Source organism: Mustela nigripes, chromosome 9 (assembly GCF_022355385.1).
Source record: "Mustela nigripes isolate SB6536 chromosome 9, MUSNIG.SB6536, whole genome shotgun sequence".
NCBI classification, from domain to species: Eukaryota; Metazoa; Chordata; class Mammalia; order Carnivora; family Mustelidae; genus Mustela; species Mustela nigripes.
This window is the reverse complement of record NC_081565.1, coordinates 45188257-45210400: the sequence shown is the minus strand read 5'-3', so window position 1 is coordinate 45210400 and position 22144 is coordinate 45188257. Positions and strand designations below refer to the sequence as shown.

The 22144-nt window shown below is 34.1% G+C and overlaps 1 pseudogene; it reads right to left on the bottom strand.

Annotated features, from left to right (window-relative positions):
* Positions 1 to 21545: 21545 nt before the first annotated feature.
* LOC132025254 (U6 spliceosomal RNA) lies at positions 21546 to 21639 on the bottom strand (annotated as a pseudogene).
* Between the last annotated feature and the right edge of the window lie 505 nt (positions 21640 to 22144).

Sequence of the window (22144 nt, the reverse complement as noted above, 5' to 3'; positions counted from 1 at the left end):
AAGTTCTTACCAGATGTAAAGACCCCCAAAAGAAAAGATAATTCAAGCATTCATTTGCAGAATTATTATAAAGAAATAGAATAATAGTTTGATGATTAGATGAAAATAACAACTTAAAATTTAATGACAATAAACTTAAAGGGCTGATTTTTAACAATAACTAGCATAGTGACATTTTACAGGAAAAATTATAGAAATTGAATTAGCTTACATAATTATTATTTAGGTATAAGGGGCAATATTGTGAATCTGTTTCCAAGTATAACTAATAAAGCCTAACTTTATAGTGATTAGATCAATGTATTATTAACTCATTTACATTATAGAAGAGTTGGATTTCATTCATCTCTTCCTTCATTTAAAAAATAATTATTAAACATGTAGTAGGAACATGGTAGTATCTTCAACTCATTGGGTGCTGTAAAAATATAGCAAATAACCTGTCCTAAACAAAATTACATTATAGCAGAGGATACTGTCAGTCTCCCAAAATAACTAAAATAGTGGGCTAATAAACTAATAGGTCTACTGAAAGTGATGGAGTGATAAATTGCTGTTGAATTTTATATGAGGGAGAGATTATTCCCAGTTATGTGAATCACAGAAAATTTCATCAAGGAGGCAGCATTTTGTCTGGTGTTGAAAATGTAAAAGTTGTATATGAAGGGATGGAAGGCAAGACATTCTAGGCAGTATGGTGCCTAGAATATTTGATAATATACTATGCTTTAGAGTCTGAAAGATCCCCACAATCGATTCTTTGTTTCACTAACTAGCTATGAATTATTATTTGCCTCAGATTTTGAGAGTGTGTCTTATTTCCATCATCTAAGTCTATCACACTACATCATTTTCACATCCAAAATCAAAGAATGCATAAACTCCAAGTATAATTTTGTGTTTTAAGAAACAGAAAAATCCTTAATGTCTAAGTTTGATTCACTGATCATCCTATTTTCTATTTGGAATAGTTAGAAACATAACTATCTTCTTTCTAGATTGCAATGCCATATCTTCGGTGCTTAAAAATTGCCAAGTAGTTGTCTTATTCTTGGAAAGGAATCAAGGTAATTAAAAAATTCATAAAACTATCAAATTCTTGTAATAAGAAACTTTCTAAATTCTTTATGTTTCTTGTATTATTAAAAGATGATTATACATTTTATTAGGGATTCAGAAAAATAGTTAATTTCTTCACTATTAATTCTGCATAGTTATGTGTAATGGTGACATAATATGTTAAAAGAGGTTCTTCCAGTTTCTTTATTATAAAATTAGACTTTAATTCCAAAAACTTGATATTTGCACTCCCACAGCTTATTTTTCCTAAACTAAGCTTTATTGGAGGAATGTTTAATTGTCTTTGTGAAATGTCTCTGCCCTCAATGTTTGATGCCCATAGTAAACAGCTGTCTTATATCCAAGTTGGCTTGGTGCAACATGAATTCTAGGGATAGCAAAATATTCTAAAATACAGATCCTAGTATTCATGCTCACTTATAAATTTGAATTCATGATGATTTAGGAATATATTTACTTTGGCTTAACCAGGGAGGAGGAAGAAGAGAGAGGGTAAAACTCAAGGCTGTCCATGCATGAAATTGGCTTTGGTAATTGGCTTTGGCAGTAGGTACTAAACTACATAGCTTCATGAAATGTGAGGCTGGGAAGAGAAGAGTATGCAATAATGAGTCAGTCACTTTGACTTTTTCGACATGGCTTAGCATTTATTACTGTTTCCCTCATTGCCCTGACCTAAATCAATGACCTTTATACTAGAATATATTTCATTGTGTTCCCTTATAATCCCTCCCTTTTCCACCTCCAGTGCACCAAAACAAACAAACAAAGAAAACACACACACACACACACATACGCACACACACATACACACAAATCAAGTAATTCAAAGTATGGAATACCCTTATACATCCATGGAAAAGGGGATATTTTTAACTCCACAAAAACACTGAGAAGCAGTCTTTATGACAAAAAAAATGCACCTTAGTTATCACGAGAAGTACAAACTAGGCCATTTATTATCAAGATGAGATGTATAACCTCATTTCTTACAAGTTTAGCTGGATGTAGTTTATTCTTAAACCAATTTTCCTTGAAATAATTAAAAAATTAAATGATAAATAGAAATCTTGATAGAAAAAAAGATTTTTCCAATAGAATTATCTTTTCCCCTCATTTTGCCATAAGGTGTGTAGATTTGGAATATATCAGTTTTTAAAAACTGATCACTACATATGAGATTCAATTTATAGTTTTTAAAAAAGTCATTTTTTTTTATATAACACCTGGTGTGCACCAAAATTGTCCACACCCCCCCCCCAGTGATTTAATACTAGATGTGTGAAATCAGAATGCTTGAAAATTAGGGCCCAGAATTTCACATTCTTAACATGATTCTCAGGATATTAAAAATCCCAGAAATTCTGGAGACCACTGATTTAAATGGATTATTCTTTCTTAAAGAATGTCCAATAGACATTATTCCATACAGGACAATGAGGCCTTTTTATGTTGTACTTAACTCCTGAATGTTTTTATATAATGAGAAAGCGGAGAAATTTTATCAGAATCATTTTTGGTGAGAAAATCAAATAAGTTCAAGATATCACACACTGCTTCCTCCTCAAACTGTAGCAGTAAAAATAATTTATAAAAATGGAAAACCATGTAGACCTAGTAGAGTTCAGACATAAGCTCAAAATCTTTGAGAACCAGAAAATGAATAGAAAAATTGTATTAGTGGGACTGAAGTCACAGACTTTCTGGTATCTTGATCCACTATACATAGGGACAGCCAGGAATGGGATACCTTTAGGGTGAAGGTGACATTTAGGGTGAAGAGGAAAGGAAGGTAAAAGGCAGGTGAAAATTAGATTTATTGCTTGAAATTAGGGCTTTGGATGAGAATTTCTTGCAGGTAAGGGTATCTTAAAAAATAAAGTTTATTTCAGATCATTGCCAGATATTTCAGATATGCCAGATCATTGCTGGCAGCTATAGAATTTCCTACATTTCATCTAATGGGAATAATTAACCTATACACCACTTCAGGACAAAGAACTGAAAACCATTCTAACAGTGGATGACTGAATTTGTATGCATCTCAGTTATTCTCGGTCTCACCAAGAGTCAGCAGCTGTCAAATGCCATTATAAGACCAGGTTTCGTATGAGGTTAGGGGTTGGGAAGAAGAAAAATGCAAAATTATGAGAGATTGGGATGAACACAGAGGACACAAGAATAGATTGTTGAGAGAGCATTACAAAATTTCCCATAATAATCCAAACTACATGAAGATATCTAACACTACCAGTGGGTGCCAACACATTCAGAATTAAAACATAATCTTGTTCCTCATGAAATCAATGGAATAGTGTGACAAGAACATCAAAATAAATAAGCTTAGAATTAAAATCTTAATGAGGTAAATAAGAAAGAGCTTCCATTTAAAAAGAGTAAGACATTATAAAAGGATAGAAATGAAACAGGAAAAAGTGGCCCTTAAGAGAACCAAATACAAATCTTGGAAATTAAAAAATATAATGACCAAAATATTAATTTAAAAATATGATAGATGAGGTAAACTCAAGAATGACATAGTCAAAAAAAGAATTAGTGAGTTAGAAGATAGTCCGGAGGAAAATATATAGACTGCAAAGGAGAAACAGAGTTAAAAATTTCAAAGTGATTGTAAGAAATGTAGGGAATAGATTGATAGGTAATAGTACATATGGTAGAGATGCACAATTTGAGGAAATAATGGCTACATGTATACAAAAATAAAGCCATGAGTTATCAACTTTAAAGGAGATGTACAATGCTATATAATGTAACTACAAATAAAAAAATAAGTCTATGCTTAAACACTGCTTGACAGAAGAACCTGGGTTAAAATGTGAAAATCTCAAAAGCTCCCTGAAAGAATTTTAAGCTATATTGAAAAGAATACCAATTGGACCAGCAACATATTTCTTAGCAATAATTAATAGTAAGAGATAATAGAGTAATATCTTTAATGAAAAAAAATAATCTTAGAGTTACTTGAGGAAAAGGGAAGAATAAAACATTTTAGACAAAGCATGAGTGTTTATAACACACACTGTCACTAAAAGAATCATGAAAAGTTGCACCACAACAAAAAGAAAAGTAAACATAGATGAAATATATGGAAAAAAAAATAATGACAATCATAGAAATCAGGAAAATTTGATATTGCTAAAAAGAAATTATATCCACTAAATTTTAGGTGTTAGAAAGATAAAAATAATAAATAGAGGGCCTGGCCTTTGTAACCTCTTACTGAATAGTCATTATACATGGACTACTTACTCTCAGGAAAGGATTGCAACCTTGAATCAGGCTTCATTCTTTGCCTGACGGCGATCATTGGAGATATAGTTGCAACTCATGAGTACCCAATACACCTGACAGGTGAGGGGATGTATGCAGAATGAGTGCTTTGGTCTTGAAAGAGGACCCTGATGGCACATCGTATCATCTGTATCATAAAATATTTGTGAAGTTTACATCTTAAAACTTAGAAAAGAAAATATGGGACTGTATATAGGACAGACATTTTTGGTGGAAAAGAAACAGAAACAAACCAGAAAGGAAGAGAGGTACAAATTTAAGTATCTGTTTAACAAAGTTAAAGATAAGTTTTTAAGTTTGTCAGAAGCAGACAAAAAGCAAACAAAAAGGCATTTGCAATGTATATAACTCTTCAGGGAAATGACTCATTAGAATATAGTAGGTATATACAAATTAATAAGAAAAAAGACAGCAAAATATGGGTGGCCAAAATTTATGAAATGATATGGTAAGGCACCAGTCATATTGGATTAAGGTCCATCAAATTGTAACTCAGTGTTACTTAATTAGTTCTTTAAGAACAGTGATATCCAAATATAGTCACTCTCTGAAGTGCTGAGGGTTAGGATTTAAATATATGAAATTTTGGAGAACACAATTCAGCCTATAACAGCAGGGAAATAGTTAAAAGGCCGTGAGGATGCGGAGAAATGCACAATAGAGTGTTCAAATGTAAATTGACAAATCCATGTTGGAAAGCAATTTGATAATAAGTTAATTTAAAGATGTGCTTATCTTACATTCTGTAATTCCACTTTTGGTTATTTAACCAAGAAAAACTCTTGCACATGGGCATGAGTTGATAGGTACAAGGATGTTCATCGTGATATGTACATATAGAACATTACTCAAAATAAATGATGTAGGGCTATACAAAAGCATAATATTAAATGAAAAGATAAGTTGCAGAGTTTTATATATATATTATGCTGTTCATAGAAAATCTTTAAAATGACATTATATTTTGCTATGCCTACAAACACATAGAATAGCTTAAATATATATATGCTATTAATAAACACAAATTCAGGATATTATTTTAATCTTGAGATGGAGAGTGTGAGAGAATTTGGATCATGGATGGATACCCAAGTGTGGCAGGCAAAATAATGGCCCCCCAAAGATTTTCCTGTCCTATCTTTAATATCCCTAAACCTCCCTGAATATGTTGTATTACACAGCAAAGGGGAATTAAGGTTGTAGATTAATATCGCTAATCAGATGACTTTAAAATAAGGAGCTTATCCTGGAGAATCTGGGTAGGTCACAAAGGTCCTTAAAAATGAAAGAGGTAGAAAGGAGAGTCAGTATCAGAATAGCACAATGTGAGGAAGATTTGTCAGTTATTGCTGGCTTTGGAAATGGAAGAGGTCATGAACCAAAGGAATGCAGGCAGACTGAGAGCTGAAAAAGGTGAGGGAAATGGATTCTTCTCTAGAACCTCCAGAAGGAACACAGCCCTACAAACACCTCGATTTTGGCCCAGTGAGATCTGTGCCAAACTTTAGAGTACATTTGTAAAAAGCCAGATGATCCTGTGTTTCCAGACTTTACTCAATATTTTGGATCCCATGTGTGTCCTCATGGAAGAATTTTACTGTATGTTTTTATATTATCCTCCTGGTTTTACATACTTGCTTGCTTAATGGTTGGGGACTGAATTATCTTAAGTATTCTCTGAGCATGTCCTGTCTTTGTTTATAACCTCATGCAGGTTCTTATTTAAGTAGAATCATGCATTACAACCTCTTTTGCATCTGGCTTGTTGGATGGGGTGGTAGTTAATTTTTAAAAATTTTTGTGTAGCATCCTAGGTTATGATTTATGTTTTCATTTTTACTATTGATAGTTATTTTGGTTGTTTCTAGCATTTGGTTATAATAATGTCCATTATGAACATTCTTGAACATGCTTTTGGTATACATTTATTTTTCTTGAATATATACCTAGGATTGGAATTGGTAGGTCATAACATCACCAGTGTAGTTTTCTAAAGTAGTTTTACCAATTTATACTCCAGTTAATAACACATGAAAATTCTAGTTGCTCCATATTTTTACCAACACTTGGTATAATCAGTCATTTTTAATTTTAGCCATTGTGGTTGACATGTAGAAATATTTCACTGTTGTTTTAATTTCAGTTTTTTGATGGCTAATTATATATCTTTCCATATATGTAAATAGCCATTTGTTAGCTTTTTTATGGGTACCACTTTAAAAAATATACCCATTATTTATTAAGTGTTTGCACAAGAAGAATTCATGTCACTCAGAGAAGGAGCACCAGTAATTGGATACTTCGGGTTTTGTCAGGAAGAAGAACCTGTTTTTATCACTCTCTTTTTATTTGGCTGAATGAGCTTGTTCTGGTTGTTTCAGAGAATTTGTTCTGTATAGCTGTTTTTGTCTGTGAGGTGGCCAAGTATCCAGAGTATTTTGAAATTTAGAAAGTTAAGTGTAAGAAGAGGGGTACATAAGTTATAGAAAGCTCATACCAAAATTATTTTCATAATTCTCTTCATCTTTTTAGGTTCTCCAAGTACTTTTTTGTATTTTAATTGTTTATTGGAACATAATCATTTGAGGACATTGGTAGAACTCTGGTTCATGATAGGCTCTTAGTTATACATTAAGATACTTTCCTCGGTCAGGAAATCTGGATAAGTTTATCCATGATTGTACCTAAGAGAATGGGCTTTGTGATTACATCCAGTCAGTTCTGCATCTCACTTATAGCATTTTTTATTTTGGCCTCATTAGTTTTTAGGTCTTTTATCTCCATAGCTACTCTTTCTCTGGTGTCCTCAATACTTCTTTCAAGCCCAGCTAGTATACTTATGACTGTTGCTCTAAATTCTTATTCAGATATATTGCTTATATATCTGGGAAAATCCCTGGCTGTTATTTCTTCTTGATCTCTTTTGTGGGAAGAATTCCTCCATAGTGTTATTATGTCTAGGTTTCTGTCTTTAGCATGTTATGAAAAGTTAAGTTTCCTGCTGAGAGTTATACCATATTAAGAAGAGGTCCTAGCTGTCCAGGGTGTGGCACCATTACATGGTCTCCCATGTAATTCCAGACATGGAATGCCCAGTAATGTCCGTGTAATTCCCAGTCTTATGGTGGACAATGGGAGGGTAAGGACTGCTATCCTGTCTTATTTTTACAAGTTGATACTACTACATTATTATCATTTGGCTTAAATTTTGACAACAGTGAAAAATCTGGAGACTGTAAGCAAGTCATTAAACCTTTGTAAATCTTAAAAAAAAAAAAAAGAAATATACCCATTAAAAATTGAGGTGCCTTTCTCTTTCTTAATGATTTTTAGGAGTTCTTTGTATTTTCTGGATGTGAGCCCTTTAATCAGTTATATTTTCTCTCTCTCTGTGGCTTACATGTTCACTTTCTTAATCATGCTTTTGGATGGTTACAATAACCTAACTTTGATGAAATTCAGTTTCTCAATTTGTCTCTTTAATGGTTAGTGATTTCTGTGTTCTTTTATGAAAATTTGCTCAGCCCAAGGTCATCAATGTTTTCCTGTTTTTTTATTTTCCTAAAAGAGTTATTGTTTAACATTTAAGTCGATGATCCATATCAAATTAATTTGTGTGTGGTATGAAGTAGCCCAAGTTCATACTTTCCCATTTATATATCCAGTTGCTCTAAGACCATAATTTGAAAGACCACCCTTCTTCTATTAAAAGTAGTTACCCTTACAGTAAATTACTGACCACTTATGTGTGGATGTGTTTCTGGACTTTAGTTTGTTCCAGTGGTGTACTTGTGTATTATTTTGCAAATACCACATTACCTTAATTACAGTGGCTTCTTCTGAGTCTTGAAGTCTGGTATCTTTAGATCTCAGATTCTAAAGATTGCCTTGGCTACTTTAGGTCCTTTTAATTTTCACATAAATTTTAGAATCAGTTTGTCATATCTCTTTCACATAATAAACATGCTGGTATTTTGATTAGGATTGAATTATCTGGATCAGTTTGAAGAGAATTGACATTTTAACAACATTCAGCCTTTTAGTGCATGAATATTGCATATTTTTGCATTTATTTAAGGCTTCTTAAATTCCTCTCAGTAACATTTTGTGGTTTTTCATTGTAGAAATCTTTTATAGATTTTATTAGATTTATTCCTATATATTTTATACATGGATACTAAATAAATGGTGTTCTTTTTAAAATTACATTTTCCAATTGTTTATTGCAAGTGTATAAAAATACATCTTGTACATATTGAACTTATATTTGTAGATCATTAATTCACTGTTTAATTATTAATTTACTTACTAATCCTAATAGTTTGTAGATATTTTTTAGATTTCCTATGTACCCAATCATATCATCTATAAATATTCACAATATGATTTCTTCCCTTTCAATTTTAAAGGCCTTTACTTATTTGTCTGGTGTTATTGAAAGTATAATGTTGACTAGAAATGGTGATATGTATATTCTTAGGTTTCTTAACTAAAAGAAAAGAATGTGATATTTTGTCATTAAGATGTTAATTGTAGAATATTTTTGCTAATTTTTCTCAGATTTAGATTGTTTCCTTCTATTACTGGTATGCTAAGAGCTTTTAATATGAACAAATTTTAAGTTTTATCAGATAATTTTTATGCATATATTAAAATGATAACTTTTATTCTGTTAAAATTGAGAATTACACTGATTGATTTTCACATGTTAATCCAAACTTGCCTGTTTTCTTGGTAGTGATATATGTTATATGTTGCTGAACTCAGCTTAATGAGATCTTCTTTAGGGTCTTTGAATTTATTTTTATGGTCCATATTGGCTTATGTTTTCCTTTTATGTAATGTCCTTTCCAGGTTTTGGTATCAGGGATATATTGGTAGCGGGGAGAATGAAAAGTATTTTTCCCTTTTTGTGTTCTTTGGAAGAGTTTGCATGAAATGTATGTGTTTCTTTTTTTGTTTGTTTGTTTGGTAGAATTCACTACTGAAGCCACCTGGCCTGGAGTATTCTTTGTGGGAATTGTTTTTTAAAGCATCTTTGAGATATAGTTAACATGCAATAAATTATAGAAATTTCAAAACATTTTGATATTTTGACATATATATGTACCACTGAAACCATCACCTGTAAAATATTGTCTTGATCCTTCTAAATCTCTCCCTTCTGACTCTTTTCACTTCCATGACCCAAGATAGCTATCAGTGTGCTTACTATAACTATGTACTAGTTTATATTTTCTAGAATTTTATTTAAATGGACTCATGAAATATATACTCTTTTAGCCTGGCTTCTTTCATTCAACATAATCACTTAGGTATTCTTCATGTTGAAGTGTATAACAATGGTTTGTTCTTTTCTATAGCTGGGTAATATTCCATTATACAGATGCATTATATTAATTCATTTATCTCTTGTTGGGCTGCTTTCAGTTTTCGCATATTACAAATAAAATTACTGTGAACTTTCATGTGTAAGACTTTGTATGTCATTTGCTTTTATTTTTCTTGGGTAGATGCCAAGGAGTAGAATGACTAGATTAAATGATAGGTGAATATATAAAGTTTTAGAAAGTGCTAATGTTTTCCAAAGATGTTATGCCATTTATATTGCAACCAGCAGTGTATGAGAATTCCAGTTTTTCCACATCCTTATGAACACTTGGTATAGTCAGTCTTTCATCTTTAAGCCATTGTAATAGGCATGTAGTTGTAGCTTATTGTGATTTTAATATCTATTTCTCTAATGTCTTGTCATGTGCTTATTTAACATTTGTTTATCTTGTCTGATGAAATGTATATTCAGATATTTTGCTCATTTGTCTCTTCATCTCAGGGAGTCTATTGGACTCTGCCTGCTTCCCTTTCTGAGTAGATGCCTAAGAACTCTCTAAAAGCAGTAAGTTGAGATAATGGTAGGGTTGACTCATCCCATTTCTTTGGATTTCTCAGTCATCATTGTCCTTTGGCCTGATGTCAAGTATTTTGAAAACTGTCATTTAATATATTTTGTTCTTTTATTGGTTGATTCAAGTAGAAGGTAAGCAGCAGTGGTTGTCTGTGAGAAAGGATTTAATTGCAAATTAAATTTTTTTAATGGATAAATGACAATTTTGATGTTTCTTGTTTCAGCTTTGCTATTTTATGATTTTCAAGGAGTTCTTCCATTTCAACTAAATTCTAAATTTATTGGCATAAAGTTGTTCATTACATCTTCCTTCTCCCTTTTTATTATAACAATTTTAGTAATGTTGCCTCTTTATCCCAATTTTAATAATTTAAGATCTCTCCCTCCTCGGGGCACCTGGGTGGCTCAGTGGGTTGGGCCTCTGCCTTGGGCTCAGGTCATGATCTCGGGGTCCTGGGATCGAGTCCCGCATCGGGCTCTCTGCTCAGCAGGAAGCCTGCTTCTCTCTCTCTCTCTCTCTGCCCGCCTCTCTGCTTACTTGTGATCTCTCTTTCTCTCTCTGTCAAATAAATTAAAAAAAAAAAAAAAAAGATATCTCCCTCCTCTCTCCTTGAGAAAGGCCCTACTAGGGGCTAATTAATCATAGTATTTTAGAGTCCTTCTCTGTTCAGCCCAATATGTGAGTAATCTTTGGGTCTGCTTCTGCTCCCCCCACCCTTGATTACTGATTACATTTATCTACTTTTTCATAAGACTTTTAGGGATTTTCCTGTGCATTTAAAAGCCTCTTGATCTAGCCTCCCAGCTTGCCATTCTGCTTTAGGACTCAGGAACTGGGGAAAATTTGGCTCAGATTTTGTGCTTCACCAGTTTCTAATCTGCTCTGCCAACCTCACTGGGCTGCCAAATGCTCTGCTATACACTTTTTACCTGGAAAAAGGCTGATCATTAGCCATGGCCAGAATCAGAAAATGCCCCCAGAGAAAGAAGTGGTGTTTCCTCATATATTGTATTAGTTTGCTATGACTGGTTTAACAAATTACCACAGATTAGGTGGTTTAAACAAGATAAATTTATTTTCTCACAGTTCTGGAGGCTAAGTCCCCCCTGATGACCTCATTTTAACTTGATTACATTTGCAAAGTCCCTATTTTGACATAAGGTTACATTCATAGGTAATGTAGATTAGGACTTTCACATCTTTTTGAGGAACACAATTTAACCCATATTCCCAAGAAGGATCTTTTTTCCTTTGGAATTTCAATTCATCTAGTGTACATTGCTTTCAGATTTTCCAATTTTCCAGATGAAAAAATTGTGCTAGTTTACCCACTTTGTTCTTATCTAGCAACTCCTTTGTTGCTACTCTGTAGGAATGATTTGGCTAGAACTGGTATCCAACAGACAATTAATTATTTATATGCCTCTGGATACAGGCAATGATGATCTTAATGCATTTTGCGGTTATTTTTTCTGGAACATTATGGTTTAAACCTGTTGTAAATAGATTAAGCTAATTTTCAGGTTTCTTTATTTCCTTAAAAGTCAGACCACTAAATAGAATATTTTTTGACATGTACATTCTATAGTCACTTTGAGTCTTACATCTACATCTTAAAAAAAATTCAAATAGCATAATAACCATGCTGGTGAACTTGAACAATTTTTAAAGCTTTTCTTCTGTTAATGGAGGACATTACCTGCTTGCTTTTTGACTGTGAAAGATTTGGGTCAACAAAGAGCTAGCAAGATGCATATTGTTTAGATTTCCTTCATTGTCACCTGTTGCCGGAAGCATTTTCAGATGTGAAAAAGAAAATGACTGCTTCTTTTCATTACCTTTTCCCTTCTTTTAAAATTAGATATCTATCTGGTGTGTGTTTATGGCAAAATATCATTCATGGGGTATGTATTTGTATGTGTGTGTGCGCGCGCTTGCGCAGGCGCAAGCGTATGTGGGCGCACGCACGAGGCCCAAAGGAGAGAGAAAGCTTAAAGGTAGGTTTATCTCTTACTTTCCTTAGGCAAAACTGTTCTCCTATTTGGTCTTAGATCTGCTCAATGTTAACAGCAAGTTCTAAATCATGACTTTTGGAACAATACATTTTCAGGCAGAATCTATGCCATAACTTCCTGTTAGGACGTTCCAGTTATGGATTCACATCTTCTGTCATTCTAGCCGCAGGAGTTCCTGGGTTTGTCAACCTGTGGAAGTGTGAGAACTATGTTATATTCAAAGCTATAGGCACATTTATCCATGTGTTAAATTCCAATTTCTCTATATAACTGCACAATAAATACGCAGACTATGTTGTTCAGAAAGCAGCATTTTTTCTTTTAAATATTGAGCTTTGGGCTTCATATACGGGTAGACTATTAGGATTACAACACCTTCAAGATAATTTCTTCAACACTTCTATTTTACAGATGAGCGAATTGTAAATAGGAGCAAGCAAATGATTATGCCAAAGATCTCACTGCTTCAGGAGTGACAAGGACCCTATGAAATTCTAGATCTCACATTTCATAGTCCGTTCTGTCTTCTGCTGTATCGCATGAAACCTCATAGGATTTCCATGCACATCTCCAGAAATGAGCCTCAGGTTCTTGCACAACCCCCAACCCCAGCTCCCATAGAAATAGATTTGTAGCTTGAAATTTTCTTGTGTTTTATAGTTTTAAAAAATCTCCGTTCTCACTCAATGGTGCAGTGGAAAGAGAATTTATTTGGAGTCATTTATTTAATCATTTTTATCGAATGCCTTTTCTTTGTCAAGCATGAGACCGGCAGGACCTGGGAATTCAAAAGTGAACAAGAGATATGATCCTGGTGTTTATAGTCTGTTGGCACTTCTAGATTTGTCACTTACCAGTTGTCTATCTTAGGCAAATCATTTCACCTCTCTGAAACTCCACTTTCAGATCTTTAAAATGAGGGCAATTTTATTTTTCAAAGTTGTGATCATTAATCAAGATCTTAAAAAAAAGATAACTGTCTTGGCACATTTCTGGTGAATGGTAGGCATTCACTCAACAAATGTTAATATCTTCCTTCCTACATCTAAGGGTTACTGTGGAAATCAAATATGATAATCAACACGAAAATGTCTTGTGAATTGGAAACATAGTTCTAGACAAAGTTAGAGTTTTAGGGAGTTGACACATACTACCACTTTCTTCAGCTTGCAAGTTCAAGTCAAATGAGAAGACAGACATCTCAAGGTCAAAGTAGCCACCAAATTACAGATTAAAGCAGTGCTGAAGATTGTAGTTTTGATGTGCTTTCTAATCCTTTCTCCGGAATTAAATTTACCCACTGAGGCATACTCAGGCAAGGGTAGGTGCAAGTCTTACTCACTGAGATGGGTAACTTACCGAAAGGCAGAGAGCAAAGAGAATACATCCCGTACAGAGGCCAGGAGAACGCTGGAGCAGAGCTGCACTTGGACAATTCTGTTTTCAAACACACCAGTCACCTAAGTCAGTCCACCTTAGGTGGGAAAGAAATTGAAAGTGCTCTTTTTGGGGGAATTCTTTCTGCATGGAAAAGAAACAGGAGGACAGAAAATAGTAAGTTTCTCCAACAGTTACCTACAGTGTTGTGAAGAAACTCAAATTCAGCTTCCCTCCCCCAATCTCCCGTATTTACTTAGGTTTTGGAAATGGTTATCTCGTATCTGTGTTTCTTTCAAAGTGGTTTAATGATTATTAAGTGCTTATGATAATGCAGATTAGGAAATTCTACTATGTTATAGTGTATAACACATGCTGTATACACCATGTAGATTTATGCATGGTGTGGGGTGTGTGTGTGTGTGTGTGTGTTTGCATACTAAAAGAATGTTTTATAGAGGACATGGACAGTGAAATTACATTAAAGTGCTTAATGTGACCATTTTCAGGTGTGACTATGGATCATGATTATTATGCTTTTTATATATTTCAGAATTTCTGAATGTTATGTTTTTAAAAAAGTTGAGAATCCTCTTCCCCCTCAAAAAACCAAACAAAAAGAAAAAGCACAAACAAAAACCAAACCCAGTCATATTGTTTCTTCTCCTTTAATTTTTGCAAAGTTTTATAATTTTTCCTTTTCAGTTACGTTCAATACAAGTGATCTAACAAGCTCATTTTGTACACTTAACAGTTATGGGAGAAAAATTCACTGGAAGACTAATCAAATATTATTAAATTACAATTTATTATATTATAGGTGACATTGTCATTCTAAAATATTCACCTTTTAATTATTTGTGAGTAAAGATAAGTCCTGAAGGTGAAGTCAACATTTCTAATTCCTTTTCTTCATGAGCTTCTTTTCACATTTTTAAGAGCTATCTATATTTACAGTTCTGTGAAATATATGTCCATATTCTTTGCCTGTATTTTCTATTATTTTTTGACATTATTCTTGTCAAGATGCAGATGCTCTTTGTATACTAGGGAAATATTGGGAAAATGTCTGTATGTTACAGAAATATTAGTCCTCTGTTTATAATGTGAATTAAAATATCTTCTCACTTTGTTATTTTGCTGACAATCTTTTGACATAACTTTTGGTGAGCTTTTTGTCATACAGATTTTATTCTTAAACTTAGACCCAATTTGTCCATATTTTCTTATATAGCTTCTCTGTTTTGCCACACTTAAAAAGGCTTCCACTTCTGGGTTATGAAGGTAATTTTTTCCTATATTTTATTCTGAACTAATATATTTTCATTTTTTAATTTAAATATTGATATACTGCAGTGTTTATTAGAATAAGATATGGGGTATAGATGCAATTATTTTTACCCCAGATGGCTGTCTCGATTTACAGTATCATTTATGGAATAATCAATCATTGCCTTATTTTTTTTATACTAAATTTTTGTATGCCTGAGTAATTATTTCCTGACCTCCATTTTTTGTTTTCAAGATTCCATTTTTTAAAGTTATCAGACTTTAAAAGTTATGTTATTATATTTATATTTTAAAATATGGTTAGTTAAGTCCCATCTCTTTGTTCCAAGAATTCAGCCTAGAAGTGAACTCAAGAGTTGGTGTTTGCTGGAAAATCACACATACATCTATCATCTTTTATTCCAACAACTCCAGCAGTTTCTTTGTTTTGGTCAATATTATAGCTTTTGCTATCTTAGAAATATGCCACTTGAAATGACATTTAGTCATGTGCCTATGATGCAATTGATCTTTCAATTATCAGCAATCTGGAATACAGCAGGGTTTCAGGTAAAAGGAAAAATGAAGGATAGGCAACTTCCTTATGTACAACTGGTTGTTATCACAGGCAAGCAGGAACAGAACAAGGAAATTTAGGAGGAAAATGCAGCCTTGTTCTTTGTTTTTCTCGGAGACAACTTTTCAGTATCTATTAGGATTGAGAAATAATGGCTTATGTCTCAATTAGAAAAGCCTAGTGGACCCACTAGGAATAAGTTGGAATAAGATGCCAAATTTGTGTGTATAGGAATGTGACATGATAGGTACTTGAAACAGATCATTCCAAAGAGTACAGGAGGTCAAAAATGGTTACATAACCATTTCCCCCAAATGGCAACATTTCTGTTGTTCTAATTTGGTTAGTTTAAGTAACACTAAGCTCTACACCCCAAACTAATGTGACATTGTATGTCAACTACATTCAAATAATAATTAAGTTGTTACTGAACAGAAAAAATAAGTATATGGAAGGTGTTATCAGCTATTAATGTTACAGTATAATTGGAAATAATAGTAGTGGTCCTCTGAGTGTTGGGCTTATAGATTATAAATGTTTTTTAGCTAATTTTTATGTTTTTTTCTAATTTTTTAACGATCAATGAAAAAACGCCATACTTTTTTGCTTTTTGGGGAGGTTGAGAACATTTAAGTTCTATCTTCTTAGCAAATTGCAATGATAGAAGGCAATGCTATTAACTAAAGTCACCATGCTATATACTAGAGTCTCAGACCTCATTCACTGATTAAGTGCAAGTTTGTACCCTTTAACTAACGTCTCCTTATTTCCCCCAATCCAGTTCCAGGCAACTGCTTTTTCTATTGTCTATTTCTATGAACACAGAAATGAATGCTGCAATGAACATGGGAGTAGAAATATCTTTTTGAGATAATGGTTTTGTTTCCTTTGGATATATACCCGAAAGTGGGATTGCTAGATCATATGGTAATTTTAGTTTTAATTTTTAAGGAACCTCCATAGTGTTTTCCACAGTGGTTGTACCAGGTTACTTTCCCACCAACAGTGTACTAGGTAGGGTTCCCTTTGAAGGAAGGGAGAAGATTTGAAGGAAGGGAAGACATCTTCTCCAGCATTTATCTCTTGCCTTTTTAATGATTGCCATTCTAGCAGGTGTCATGGGTTTTGCTTTGCATGTCCCTGATGATTAGTGATGTGCATATATTTATGTACGTGTTGGCCATTTGTATGTCTTCTTTGGGAAAAAATGTCTATGCAGGTCATTTGCCTGTTTTCTAATTGTTTTATTTATTTTATTTTATTTTGTTTCGTTTTGCACTACTTATTGGCATGAATGGGTTCCTTATATATTTTAGATGTTAACCTCTTATCAGATCTATGGCTTGGAAATATTTTTTTCCCCTTCCATGGATTCCTTTTTCATTCTGTTGCTGATTCCCTTTGCTCTTTTTAGTTAATAGTCTTACTGGTTTACTTTTGCTTTTGCTGCCTTTTCTCTTTATATATCCAAAAATCATTGTGCAGACCAATGTCAAAGAGCTTTTTCCCTATCTTGTCTTCTAGGGGTTTTACAAGTTCAGGTTTTACATTTAATCCTTTAATCCCGTTTGAGTTAATTTTTGTGAGTTACATAAGATTGGGGCTCAGTTTTATTCTTTTGTGAATATCCAGTTTTCCCAATTCCATTACATTACCTTATTTTTGAATATTAAACCAGTCCGGAATACCTGAAATAAATCCCACTTTGTCATGCTATAATTCTTTTCATACATTCTTGGATTCAATTTGTTAATATTTTATTGAAGATTTTGCTTATGTGTTTATGAGAGTTATTGGTCTGTAGTCTGTTTGTTGGAAATGGTTTGCTGGTTTTGGTTGTAGGGTAATGCTGTCCTCATGAAATAAGTAAGAAAGCTGCTATTACTAACTTTTTAATCTCCACTCTTTGTTTCACCTCCTGTTCACATTGCTTCCTTTATCCCTTATATTACCCTGCTAGATACCACCCTGATTAGATTCATTCACTATCAAGATAATATATTTTTAAAAACATTTTATTTTTGACAGAGAAAGAAAGAGAGAGCACAAGCAGGGGGAGCAAGAGAGGGAGAAGCAGGTTCCCAGCTCAGATGGGATCCCAACATGGTGCTTAATCCTAGAACCCCAGAATCATGACCTGAGCTGAAGGCAGACACTTAACCAACTGAGCCACCCTGGTGCTCCAAGATATGATATTTTTAAAAAAGCCTTTACATTTAACAAATTTTACTGAAGATTAGGCATCCAATAGGGGGATTAACACACCGTGAAGCACAGCACAACATACAATTCAAATTTATGTTAGACAGCCTTTCTCTTAAACACCTTTCAGCTATCTGAAATAATGTGAACCTTTTAAATTTTTTTCCAGTAATTGTTCCACCTCATCTATCTCTGAACTTTGGTTGTACTGCAGGATCCTTCTTTTTTATCTCTCCTTAACTCTCTTTTCAAAAATCATCTGGTTTTATAATGTAAACAATTCCGTTTTCTTCAGTAAGTTCTGGGCTTATGTTTGTATATTATTTAGGGGAGACTCATATTGCTTGGTTAGTAAAATAAGCATTTAATATTTATGTCACAGTTTGCTGTTGGTCCAGAGAGGCTCTGCCCCATTTAGTCCTTCAGGGCACTAGGCACTTTCCATGTATTGGCTCTACCATCTCCTTGGGCAAATGAGATAAAGAACTCAAAGGATGGCCCAAGAGATTTTAGGGTCAGGCCTGGAAGTATCATTTGTCCCTTCCTCCTGTATTCTATTATTCAGAACTTATTCACTAACTATAAGAGAGGGCGCAAAATGCTGTCTAGCTGCGTGCTCCAGAGAAAATTGAATTTTCTTTGATGAATGTATAGGATTCTTTCTGTCAAACTTCAGAAAAATATTAGGCTGATCTGCTAAGTAGAAGCCCAATCTCGGTCTACTCCTTTATTAACATTTTAGCAAAAAATTCCTTTCTTATCCATGAGCTCCCTATCTTAAATAGGCCTTCTTGTTTGATTTGATAATTCCAAATCCCTTAGAAAGAAGAGGCTCTCATAAATTTTGTTTCTTTGGTTTATTGTTTGTTTATTTAAGTGTCTCAAACTGCCCTTTTTATTGCTTTTGTACTTAGCCGAGTTTATGCAGTATGCATATATACTTTGGTACCTTTAAATTTTTCACTAAGCATACTCAAGGGATCTTTTCTTATAGATGGATGCTAGCTACTGGACTCTGAAATGATACCAGCTGCTTTTAGTTCTGATTTTAACTAATAGGCTCGATGTTAATGTCTCTCGAGCTTTTTGATTATAGTTGGAAATCTGTCCGTACATTTTGTGAAAGCCCACTTTCCCTTACTGTCCCCTAAGGATTTCCCAGTCACCTTTTTCAGTTTGTCAGCTGCTTTCTTTATTTTTATTTCTTATTTGTTTCCAAGTTATTCCCTTTAGCTACCTTGATTTCTTGTTTCTTTCTTTCTTTTTTTAAACTCTGATTGCTCCCCATATTCTCATAATCAACTGGGTGGTTGTTTATCACTCCTTATACACTCAGTCCCCCAAAGTGAGAGGAGTTAATGAGTACTTCAATTACGTCTGTTTGCTCCCCATTCCCTGACCTTTCCATTAATTTTGGTCTCCCAGTGTGTTTTAAACATTACAGCTGCATTTTGTACAATTCTGTTTTTCAGAATTTTAATATGTGAATCAGTTCGACTTTGAATTCCCTCTTTATGGGCTATTTTGTGACAATCTTTAATTTGGGATCAGCCAATGCTATACAGATAAAGATTGTTTAAACTGAATTTAGGAAAAGATTTCTATGGATATGGTATGAGTTGAAGAGATTATAATCCCAACAATCTCGGAGAAGCAATACAACATTTTGTTTAAATTCAGATTTTTTAACATAAAGTTTCTCTCAGATTGAGCTCTTTCAGTGCATATATCAGTTTAGAGTTTGGCTACTAGCCTGATGCTTTTATTGATGGGATTGTCTCCTTTTTAAAACTAATGGGTTGAGTATAACGGGTGAGCATAGTAGAGTTACCAATGCAACAACATGGTTGAAACTAAGGTTTAAAAAAATCTTTCTTGGGGGTGGTGATCATTTTATGAATGGTAATTTCTTTGAAGGATATGGACAGAGAACTGTTTCTTGCCCAGTAACTGTATGGAGTAGCTAACATTTTTATCTCATCGACTGTAATAGGTATATGGTTTATTGGCAAGCTTCCTCTTCCCCAGCATTCTAGAAGTTACCACTGACCACAGGGTTGAGCTATGAGCACATTTCCATGGCCTGGCCAGTTAGTTGGGTTATTTTGATTGATTTAGAGATGTATGTGTGATCCAAACATGGCCAATAGGAGCCCTACCAAAAATGTTTGCTGGAACTTTCAGGAAAGAGTATATCCTCTACTCCTTAGTTGCTAGGTTTTAAGTTGTAGCTGCTGGGAGCTCTTGTTACCATCACATGGAGAGAACTCTGTCTAAGGACAAAACAGAATGAAGAAAGCAGAACCAAGAGCAAGAAAGAGAAAATTTACTGATGGTATTTTTGAAGACCTAGGTCTATCTAGTGGAGTCTAAAGTCAGCACCTCTTAGACTTTTCAGGAATGTAAGACATTTAGGTGCCTTTTCATTTAAGCTAGTTTTTGGTTGAATTTCTTTCACTGACAACTGAAAGTATACCAACTGAATCAGTGATTAACTAGAATTTTTTTAAATAATAAAATAATAGCATATTACAGTGACTGGCGCTTTGAAAATGTAAACAGAAATAGTTTAAAGTTGTGTGACCTTGGGCTATAATAGCCTTTCTGAGCCCGAGATTCCCCAGGAGTAGGAAGTAGATCACATTAACTTCATAGTGTTCTTGTGGGCATTAGAGGTAATATTTACAGCATTGACACTCGTGGTTTTTGGCATGTGGTAGGTGATTAATGTATGTTAGTTATTCTTATAAATTATATATTAATTCCAGTTATTAATAACAGAAATACACCAGTGAGATTTTATATACTAATGGGGAATATAAACATATCAAAATAAAAATAAAAGAATGAGGGCACCTGGGTGGCTCAGTGGGTAAAGCCTCTGCCTTCAGCTCAGGTCGTGGTCTCAGGGTCCTGGGATCGAGCCCCACATCAGGCTCTCTGCTCAGCCGGGAGCCTGCTTCCCCTCTCTCTCTGCCTGCCTCTCTGCCTCCTTGTGATCTCTCTCTCGCTGTGTCAGATAAATAAAATAAAATCTTAAGAAAAAATAAAAGAATGGATGACTGCTGGAAATTCATAGACAGAAAGATGTGAATAAGCAAAAGTATAAAGACAAGTGCTATGTAACAACTTTTGAGATTTCAGTAGATGTCGATGAGTCTTAGCCACTGTCATTGTGATGAATAGGCATGTTCTGCATTGTGGCTTGACTTTTTCATTGTTCCAGCCTGCTCCAAAGGTTAAAGGATGGAGGTTTTCCAGACAAAGTTTATGTCAGTGAAATAGCCATCTTCCATTCTCTTCTCAGGCTGTCTGCCTTTTTTATTTAGTCTATGAAGTAAATATAAGTCTAGTTTCTTCTAGGAATCTGAATTCCTGTCTTGGCATTCTCTGTCCAGCTTCCTGCCGTTACTCCTACAGCCTTTTCTGGCCTCCTCTCCCGACCTTCCATCTCACGCAGTTTCCCTTTAATGGGGAACTGTTTAATAAAACATTTGTTTAATGTTTCATTTGTTTGATTGAAAAATTCTTTCACCTTCTCAAAACTGTGTTCCTTAGGGGCCGTCTTAATCCACCTCACACCTTGGAAGGAACACAGCCATCCTGGAGAATTGTAAAGTATACATTGGGATGTCAAAAGCAGTTAGTTTCCGGCCTCAAAAACTTCGTCTCAGATTGAAACAGAAAAAATCCTCAGATTTATATTTTGACATATACAATTTTGTCCACTAGCCCTGGCCATCCTTAAGAAGCCATAATTAAAAAAAAAAAAAAAGCCATAATTTTCTTTCTTTTTCCTTTTTAATGGAAAACTTAATGTATTTGTATTATTTATATGTAGGGACCATGCTAATCGTCTCCGTATCATTTCAATTTTAGTATACGTACTGCTGAAGTGAGCCTCCTTTTTTCTCCCCTTCCCTTCCCTGGACTTGCTTTTTCTCTCTCTCTCTTCTCTCTCTTTTATTTTTTTCCTTAGAAGGATATCTCCTACTTATATATGGACTATTTGCAATTGTTTAAAACTCCTTTTTACTCTGAAAAATCTTGCAAATCAAGCCCTGTATATTAAAAAAAAAAAAAAAAAAAAAATCAGAGCTGCTCTTGTTGAGGTTACCGTGGGTCTAGACCTCTGACTTTTATCCCCTTTATATCTGTGGGCCCTACTGTAGTAGCTACAAGGAGCCCCGGGCACGGGGAAACACATTTGAAAACACTTGGGTTACTGAAATGAGTTATTAACTGGAACTCTGAAGACTCAAGTTTTAGCTTTAGTGCTAGCATTAAATTTGCATGTGTCACTGATAGGGTTAATTGTTTTATCTGTAAAACAAAGGTTTAGAATGGTGGTTCTCAATTTCGTCTGCGTGTTAGAATCACCTGGGGAGCTTTTAAAAATCCTGATG